The following is a 10,395-nucleotide window of genomic DNA, read 5'->3' as shown; positions in this document are numbered from 1 at the left end:
AGGCTTCCACCCCAGGGAAGATCCAGCTGGCATCCGGACCGGAGGACATCCCGTGGCGTCGACCAAGGAGGACCCCACCGGCCAGAGGGAGACCCAGTGACCGATACAGCGAGGACGGACGACCCATCTGCCGCCGCTGCAATCAACCTGGACATATGGCAAGGTACTGTTCTTTAAACGGGCACAACCTGGGGTAGAGGGCCAACCCCCAGGAAAAAGATCACCAGGCCCATCGAACTGGCGCGACAGATATGTGGGAGGACGTCCAGTCTTGCCTGTGGTACTGGATGGCATTCCCATGAGTGCCCTACTGGACACCGGGTCACAGGTCACCACCATCCCGTACGTGCTGTTTAAGCAGTACTGGAATGACTCGGATATTACCCGCTACCCTGACGACGACTTGAGTATCATCGCCAGCAATGGCCAGCCCGTGCCACAGATCGGATTTAAAGAGGTGACCATCAAAATCGGTAGAGTCGAACTGGCAGCACAGGGACTGATCATTGTAGATATTGACAAACATGAGAGTCACCCAAAAATAACTCTAGGAACTAATGTAATTGAAAATTGTCTTGCAGAGGTGATTTTCCTTTTACAGCAGGTTGCCAAGAACGCCAGCTCCGGCGAGCAGCGGGTGCTCCAGAAAGAGATCCGGGCACTGATGCGACGGCAACAGGTGGAACTCTCCGGCGGTGAGATTGGTAGCGTAAGAATGTGTGACCCTTTTCCTATTGCCATGCCCCCAAAAAGTGAAATGATGATTTGGTGCCGGGCAGCTATTGGTCTGAGAGGTAGAGATTACCAGGCAATGGTAGAACCAGTTTACTCGGACAGTAGGCCCACCATTTTGACAGCACGGGGGGTGGTTGATGTACGCCATGGGAGGGTGCCCGTTCGCATAATAAATATCGGGGAGAGGGAAGTGTACCTGCCCCGGTATGCCACGCTAGCCAAATTATATACCATTAACCAAAATTCTATACAATCTGTGGAACCCTTGCCTCCATCTCACCCGGAGGAAGGTAACGGCTCTAAGAAAAACATGGAGGACTGGTGTCAGCAACTACATCTGGGTACTGACTCCACTCCCGCCCACCAGAAACAAGGAGTCTATCGGGTGGTTCAGGAGTACGAGAGAGTGTTCAGTAAACACCCGTTAGACTTCGGGCGAGTCAAGGGGGTAGAACACCACATCCCCACGGGAGACCATCCTCCTATAAAAGAGAGGTATCGACCCGTACCCCCTGCCCACTACCAACACGCCAAGGGGATGCTTAGAGACATGAAGGAGGCTGGGGTGATCAGGGATAGCTGTAGCCCCTGGGCAGCTCCACTAGTCTTAGTCCGAAAGAAAGACAACACCATGAGGATGTGTGTAGATTACCGGAAAATCAATCGTATCACACACAAGGATGCGTACCCCTTACCAAGGATAGAGGAGTCATTGGCTGCTTTAAGATCTGCTAACTTCTTCTCTACCTTGGATCTCACTAGCGGGTACTGGCAGGTTCCTGTAGCAGAGGCGGACCGGGAGAAGACCGCATTCACCACCCCGATGGGACTTAGCGAGTTCACCTGCATGCCGTTCGGACTCTGCAACGCACCGGGAACCTTCCAACGACTAATGGAGTGTTGTCTGGGCCACAGAAACTTCGAGACGGTCCTGTTGTACCTGGACGATGTCATCGTATATTCCAAGACGTATGAGGACCACCTGAAACACCTGGCGGAAGTGTTCGAAGCTCTGGCAAGTTACGGCCTAAAGGTGAAACCCTCCAAGTGTCACCTCCTGAAACCAAAGGTGCAGTACCTGGGACACGTGGTGAGCGCTGACGGAGTGGCTCCCGACCCTGATAAGATCACCGCAATTAAGGAATGGCCAAGCCCCTCCAGCGTAAAAGAAGTGCGGCAGTTCCTCGGGTTGGTAGGCTACTACCGAAGGTTTATTCCCGGTTTCACCAAAAAGGCAGCACCTATGCAGGACCTCCTGATAGGCCAGTCCCGGAAGGCCAAGAACCAGAAGCCGCCCTTCAAATGGGAGAAGCTGGAAGAAGAGTCCTTCCGCCAGCTGAAGATGGCCCTCACGGGGGACTAAATCCTGGCGTACACGGATTATAGCCAGCCCTTTATCCTCTACACCGACGCCAGTAACATCGGGCTAGGAGCCGTACTGTCCCAGATCCAGCAGGGGAAGGAACGAGTAATCGCCTACGCCAGCCGAAAACTGCGACCCACCGAAAGGAACCCCGAGAATTACAGCTCATTTAAGCTAGAGTTCCTGGCCGTAGTATGGGCAGTCACCGAGCGCTTTAAGCATTACCTCGCTTCTTCCCGGTTCACCGTGTACACGGATAACAACCCGTTGACACACCTGGACACGGCAAGACTCGGTGCCCTGGAGCAGAGGTGGATGGCCCGTCTGTCCAACTACGAGTTCATAATCAAATACCGGGCAGGACGCTCCAATACCAACGCGGACGCCCTGTCCAGGATGCCCAACCTGCCGGACGGAGGAGAAGATCCGGAGGGACTGGAAGAAGTTGAACTCCCTGCGTTCCACCGTCATGGGACTATCCAGTATTCCCACCGGGTAAGGAGTAAGCAGGCTGCTACGTTGAACCCCTTACCCCACTACAACTGGGCGGAAACGCAAGACAGCGACCCTGCCGTCCGACTGGTGAAGGAGATGCTGACTCGGCCGGAGGCTCGCCTTGAACCAGACGCTCCGGAGGAAGCCAAACAACTATGGGCAGAGAAGAGTCGACTGTTCCTTTACAAAGGGAAGTTGTGCCGCAGAATGGTTAACTCCCGGACGCATGAATTACTCTGGCAAGTAGTGGTGCCACGAAGAGACGCAGCCATGGTGATGGAGGCATACCACGACGGAGCTGGACACTTCGGGTGGAAGAAGCTGGAGTTCCTGCTGCGCGAGCGGTTCCACTGGGTAGGCATGAGGGGAACCATCGAGAAGTGGTGCAGAGACTGTGGCCCGTGCAACCTGAGAAGGAAGGACCGTGCCAGCCAGAAGACTCCCCTGCAGTCCATCGTCACCCGGCAACCGTTGGAACTGGTAGCCTTGGATCATGTAAAACTGACCCCAAGCAGAAGTGGCTACGTCTACGCGTTAACCATCGTGGATCATTACTCCCGGTTTCTGGTTGTCGTCCCCGTCAAGGACTTAACGGCTCAAACAGCAGCTAGAGCCTTTCAGCAGCACTTTTGCCGTCCACACGGGTACCCGGACCAAGTGCTGACGGACCAGGGACCTGCCTTTGAAGCGGAGGTCTTCCAGGAATTCTGCAATCTGTATGGCTGCCGGAAGATAAGGACGACACCCTACCATCCGCAAACTAATGGACTTTGTGAGAAAATGAACCAGGTGGTAATGGATCTTCTAAAAACGTTGCCCCTGGAAGAACGCAGTCTGTGGCCTGAGAAGTTGCCCGATCTGGTGGACCTATACAACCACATCCCGGTAGGTTCCACCAACTGTACCCCGGCTTACCTAATGAGGGCAAGACCTGGTAAGTTACCTGTTGACCTGGAAATGGGAGTCCTGACACCCGAGGACACTTCACCAGAAACAGACTGGGACACAGAGAGGCAGCAGCAGTACCGGAGAGTACAGGAGAGCGTGGAGCGAAGTCTCTGTCAGGCTAGGGAAAGACAAGAGAAAACTTACAACCAGTATGCTCCCGCTGTTCCCCTGGTACCCGGAGAGCAGGTCTTGAAGAGGAAGAGACGGCTCCACAAGTTGGACGACCAGTGGGAGAAGGACCCGTACACCGTACTGCCCTCAAGCCACGAGAACCCGAAGGTTTGTACCATCAGTAAAGACGGAGGGGAAACCACAGCCATTGTATCCCGGGACCACCTGAAGAAGTGTCCCGAACAACTGAGGAACCCTGAAGAGGAACAAGAAGACCATCGACCCGTAGAGGAAAGGGAAGATATGGTTAGTACTGTGCTCGGGGACTTCCCTCGGTCTTGGACTCAAGTCAATGGTGCAGTTGTGGTACCCGTACTCACCTTCCTCCAACCAGCATCCCAAGCACCTACAGAGCAACAGGTAGAGCTGGAAGAACAGCCGGTCCAGGAGGCAGAAGACTCCACACAAGCAGAACAGGAGGATCAACCCTCTGCTTATAGTGAGCCTGCCGTACCCCTAGTGAGACAAAGAGCCGGTAGACAGCTGCCCAGTTTACCCTTGACAGCTCCTACACCCTGTAGTTCAGGGCCAGACAGTCAGCTCCGTAGGTCCACTAGGGCCACTAGAGGCCAGTTACCCGCACGCTGGAGGATTTGAAGTGTATAAATTGTTTTATTTATGTTTATCTGTGTATTGTTGCTTGTGTATAATTTTGTGTTTCCAGTTATTTTTAGGAATCCTTGGTGGATTTACCGGGAATCCTTGTACATAGTTGGAGCGTAACCCAGGACGGACTAAAGACTGTTAAGGACTCGGGGTAGGACAAACCCCTACCTGGTTACGTCTCCCTGTTTTGGTGAAATGGACACCTTGCTTTTCTTCAAAGACTGCACCCGGTTACGGACATGCCGTAACCAACTTTATATGTTTTTCTTATTGTATTATTATTGTTTTTATCTTGTTATGTTTTTCTAAAATATGTTTAGTCCCGGAGTACTAAATTTCACTAGGGGGGAATGTGACACCCCAGGGGTCTGGTTGCCACAGTGATAGAGATGTTATGTCTGAGAGCAGGTGGGAGGTCCTTTGGTCAGGGATCCTGTGCATGCCACACCTCCTGCCCAGTCTTGGGAGGGGAAGAACTTCCCCTATATAAACCCGGGGCTGAAGCAGGGTTAACAGTCAAGGAGAGTAGAGACAAGAAACAGCAGAAGCAATACTACTACGAGTCAGGGGCTGGCAGCTGCAGAGCTCGCCCTGACTGAGAAGCTTTCTTACCGGACCCGGCGTCCGAGGCTGTGGGGACTAACTCTTACCCAGTGTTATGCACACGCCCGGACTGACTGGCGTGTGCGGGTGTTGTGGTTCCACTGGACCATGGACCGGAGAGTGCCTGGAGGGGCGTGACTAAGTATCTGGCCGATCCGACCAAGGTGGCACGACGGCATACGACGCCAGTGCACCAGGGAGAAACCGGGCAGAGGGACCAGGTGCTACTCCAGGTCAAACTCCGGACACGGGGGTTGACCCACACTGGGATTACTGGAACAGGCAGGTTAGGCTGGCACAGACTGGTGGATGTAAGCAAACACGGCAGGTATGCAGATGGGTGGATACAGGCGAGTATGCAGGCAGGGAGGTACTGGCCGAAAGGACGGGCTGGAGCACAGAAAGGTTAAGACCCAGTACAGACTGGGTCACAGAACCGCAGATGCGGTAGACAACCACAGCAGAGAGGGAATGCCCGAAGCGGTGGGCAAGAACAGAGCAGGACGGGGCTGCAGGAGCAGCGAGCACAAGCAGGGCAGGACAGGACTGCCGGAGCAGCGGGCAGAAGCAGGGCAGGACAGGACTGCCGGAGCAGCGGGCAGAAGCAGGGCAGGACAGGACTGCCGGAGCAGCGGGCAGAAGCAGGGCAGGACAGGACTGCCGGAGCAGCGGGCAGAAGCAGGGCAGGACAGGACTGCCGGAGCAGTGAGCAAAAGGGTCAGAGCGGAGCAAGGCTGCCGGAGCAGTGAGCAAAAGGGTCAGAGCGGAGCAAGGCTGCGGAGCAGTGAGCAAGGAGTCAGAGCAGGCTAGAACCGCCGGAGCGGTGAGCAAAGGAGTCAGAGCAGGCTAGAACCGCCGGAGCGGTGAGCAAAGGAGTCAGAGCAGGCTAGAACCGCCGGAGCGGTGAGCAAAGGAGTCAGAGCAGGCTAGAACCGCCGGAGCGGTGAGCAAAGGAGTCAGAGCAGGCTAGAACCGCCGGAGCGGGTGGGCAAAGGAGTCAGAGCAGGCTAGAACCGCCGGAGCGGTGAGCAAAGGAGTCAGAGCAGGCTAGAACCGCCGGAGCGGTGAGCAAAGGAGTCAGAGCAGACTAGAACCGCCGGAGCGGTGAGCAAAGGAGTCAGAGCAGACTAGAACCGCCGGAGCGGTGAGCAAAGGAGTCAGAGCAGACTAGAACCGCCGGAGCGGTGAGCAAAGGAGTCAGAGCAGACTAGAACCGCCGGAGCGGTGAGCAAAGGAGTCAGAGCAGGCTAGAACCGCCGGAGCGGTAAGCAAAGGAGTCAGAGCAGACTAGAACCGCCGGAGCGGTAAGCAAAGGAGTCAGAGCAGACTAGAACCGCTGGAGCGGTGAGCAAAGGAGTCAGAGCAGGCTAGAACCGCCGGAGCGGTGAGCAAAGGAGTCAGAGCAGACTAGAACCGCCGGAGCGGTGAGCAAAGGAGTCAGAGCAGACTAGAACCGCCGGAGCGGTGAGCAAAGGAGTCAGAGCAGGCTAGAACCGCCGGAGCAGTGAGCAAAGGAGTCAGAGCAGGCAAGGCTGAGTAGGGGGGACAGGGCTCTGTTCACACGGAACAGACAGGAAGGGAAAGGCAGAGCCAGACACCCACAGGGTACTTGCAGAGAAGTAGCGAGTGGACCACAAACTCACAAACGGGAGTACAGAGACAACAAGCAGGAGTTAGGTACGAGTTCAGACTCTGCAGATAAAGGAAGGGAACGGACATAGAGGCAAAACAGGTAAAGGATAGGAGAGAGTTCAGACTGGAACTGAGTGTACGGAGGAGACCGACACTGCAGCGGAATACAGGAGCGGGTCTGGGAATACGGCCCCCAGAGAGGCAGGACGAACAGGCAAGGAGCGTGTTCAGACAGGACAGACAAGATACAGGAGCGGGTCTAGGTAATCGGCCCCTAGAAGGCGGGAGGAACAGGCTAGGAGCGTGTTCAGACAGGTCAGACAAGATACAGGAACGGGTCTAGGTAATCGGCCCCTAGAAGGCGGGAGGAACAGGCTAGGAGCGTGTTCAGACAGGCCTGGAAATACAGCCTCCAGGATAGGCAGACAAGAGAACACAGAACGGGACCTGGCACCTTCAGAGTGCAAGCACACACTGAATGAAACACTATGCTCAGGCAGGAATAGATGGGAGCAGCTGAGCTATATACCAGGTGACAGACAGCAATAGGCTGAGGACGCACAAGGGGTGTGACCCACAGCAGGTACAAAAAGCAGGAAGTGATCGGGCGCCACCCTTAAGCAGCAGAAACAGACACAAACAGACAGCATGGAGGGAAGCCAGAGAGACATTCTGGACTGGAGATCAAGTGCACGCTCTTGCACAGTGGGAGATGGACCACCATGCAAGGACGCCGCCAGGTATGTTACAGTACCCCCCCCCCCTTACGCCCCCTCTTCTTCAGGCCTGCCAGAATCTTCCGCAGGGAATTCGAGGACCTGTCGTTCACTTCAAGGAGATCACTTCCACTGTCCACAGGAAAAACTGATCTCATCTGGTTAGCTAGGATGCTACCTCCTATCCAGCCATCCTCAGCAACAGACGAAACGGGTGGAGTACCAGGAACAGCACACAAGGAAGTCTCTCTCCACATATTTTCAGGTGGCACCCCAGAGGGTACAGGAGACAACTGGAAGTCCTTCACCGGGTTGGAGGGGGACAGAGACTTGGGGGTAATCTCTGCTTCGAGGTACATCTTGTCAAGCTCACAGGAAGAAATAGACGGGTTATCAGGTACATAATGAGGAAAAGTCACTGTCTCTTTGTTATCTGGTGGTACCCCGGAGAATTCAGGAAACAACTGGAGGTCCTCCGCCGGCTCAGAAGAGTGCAGAGGCTCAGAGAAAACATCTGCTTCAGAGTACACTAGGTCGGACTCACTGGAGGAAGCAGGCGAGGTATCGGGTACCGAGTATAGGAAAGTCTCTGTCCATTCACCACCAGGTGGCACCCCGAAGGGTTCTGGAGACAACTGGAGGTCCTCCACCTGGTCAGAGGGGTGTAGAGACTCAAGGGTAACCTCTGCTTCAGAGTACACAAGGTCGGACTCACTGGACGAAGCAAGCGAGGTATCAGATCCAGGATATAGGAAAGTCTCTGTCCATTCACCACCAGGTGGCACCCCGAAGGGTTCTGGAGACAACTGGAGGTCCTCCGCCTGGTCGGAGGGGTGTAGAGACTCGGGATTAACCTCTGCTTCGGAGTACACTAGGTTGGACTCACTGGACGAAGCGAGCGAGGTATCAGGTACAGAGTAAAGGAGAGTCTCTGTCCTTTCGCTACCAGGTAGCACCCCGAAGGGTTCTGGAGACAACTGGAGGTCCTCCGCCTGGTCGGAGGGGTGTAGAGACTCGGGGGTAACTACCACTTTGGGGTACCGATTGTCAGGCTCACAGGACGAAGCGGACAAAGTATCGAGTACCGAGTGTAGAGAAGTCTCTCTCCATTTGTCATCGAGTGGTATCCCGGAGGATTCAGGAGGCAACAGGGGGTCCTCCGCCAGGTAGTAGAGGTGCACAGACTCAGAGGTAACCACAGCTTTGGAGCATCCTTGGACATGCACACCGGTTAAAGTGGGTGAAGCATCTGATGCCGGGTGCAGGAAGTTCTCCTGTGTGGAGTCTGGATGGGCAGAAGTCTCTTCGGGCAGGAGAACCGGAGCACTACCCATGCACATTACCCGTTGGGGCTTCTCCGGGATACAGGGAGATGAAGCTTCAGTAGGGACTTCAAGGTTGGGGTGAGGAGGTCTCAGGGAGGACAGACCCTGGCGTGACGGCTTGCCTCTACGTCTAGCACGTCTGGACTGCCTCTTGAGGTTGGGAGATGTATTCCGGAAAGCGTAGTCACCCTGTGAAGATTCTGGGTGGACAGTAGTCTCATTGGGCTGGAGGACTATTGCGCTACCCACACACATTACCCATCGGGGCTGCTCCGGGATATTGGGAGGTGAAGCTTCAGCAGGAGCCTCCGGGTTAGGATCATCGAAGACCATTAGAAAGGCCACCAGGAAGGCCATTAGGTCCAGGAGGATCGGATCCTGTGTTTCATATAGGGGGTTGATCCATTCCAAGGCATCACCCGCCAGGTAAGACATAATGAATGCCACCTTAACCCGATCGGTGGGAAAACATAGAGGGTAGAACTTGAAGTGTAGCATGCATTGCTCCACAAATGCACGACTTTGTCTTGGATCCCCATAGTAACGTGGCGGATCCGCAGGAACGAGAGCAGATAGATCCATCTGGACGGGTGCGTAATTCGCCTGGAACTCAGCTGAGAAAAAAAATAAATTTTATTTATTTATTTTTAATGCATGTATTCGCTGGAAAACTTCTCAGAGAGCGAAGGCCGTGGGGCTCAACGGGAACCATGGCCTGAGCATGCTGTTATGCACACGCCCGGACTGACTGGCGTGTGCGGGTGTTGTTGTTCCACTGGACCATGGACCGGAGAGTGCCTGGAGGGGCGTGACTAAGTATCTGGCCGATCCGACCAAGGTGGCACGACGGCATACGACGCCAGTGCACCAGGGAGAAACCGGGCAGAGGGACCAGGTGCTACTCCAGGTCAAACTCCGGACACGGGGGTTGACCCACACTGGGATTACTGGAACAGGCAGGTTAGGCTGGCACAGACTGGTGGATGTAAGCAAACACGGCAGGTATGCAGATGGGTGGATACAGGCGAGTATGCAGGCAGGGAGGTACTGGCCGAAAGGACGGGCTGGAGCACAGAAAGGTTAAGACCCAGTACAGACTGGGTCACAGAACCGCAGATGCGGTAGACAACCACAGCAGAGAGGGAATGCCCGAAGCGGTGGGCAAGAACAGAGCAGGACGGGGCTGCAGGAGCAGCGAGCACAAGCAGGGCAGGACAGGACTGCCGGAGCAGCGGGCAGAAGCAGGGCAGGACAGGACTGCCGGAGCAGCGGGCAGAAGCAGGGCAGGACAGGACTGCCGGAGCAGCGAGCACAAGCAGGGCAGGACAGGACTGCCGGAGCAGCGGGCAGAAGCAGGGCAGGACAGGACTGCCGGAGCAGCGGGCAGAAGCAGGGCAGGACAGGACTGCCGGAGCAGTGAGCAAAAGGGTCAGAGCGGAGCAAGGCTGCCGGAGCAGTGAGCAAAAGGGTCAGAGCGGAGCAAGGCTGCGGAGCAGTGAGCAAGGAGTCAGAGCAGGCTAGAACCGCCGGAGCGGTGAGCAAAGGAGTCAGAGCAGGCTAGAACCGCCGGAGCGGTGAGCAAAGGAGTCAGAGCAGGCTAGAACCGCCGGAGCGGTGAGCAAAGGAGTCAGAGCAGACTAGAACCGCCGGAGCGGTGAGCAAAGGAGTCAGAGCAGGCTAGAACCGCCGGAGCGGTGAGCAAAGGAGTCAGAGCAGGCTAGAGCCGCCGGAGCGGTGAGCAAAGGAGTCAGAGCAGGCTAGAACCGCCGGAGCGGTAAGCAAAGGAGTCAGAGCAGACTAG

The sequence above is a fragment of the Phyllobates terribilis genome, unplaced genomic scaffold (genome assembly GCF_046119375.1).
Source record: "Phyllobates terribilis strain yellow unplaced genomic scaffold, ASM4611937v1 Scaffold_4__5_contigs__length_816908805, whole genome shotgun sequence".
NCBI classification, from domain to species: domain Eukaryota; kingdom Metazoa; phylum Chordata; class Amphibia; order Anura; family Dendrobatidae; genus Phyllobates; species Phyllobates terribilis.
The sequence above is the reverse complement of the archived record's forward strand: the minus strand, read 5'-3'. Positions refer to the sequence as shown.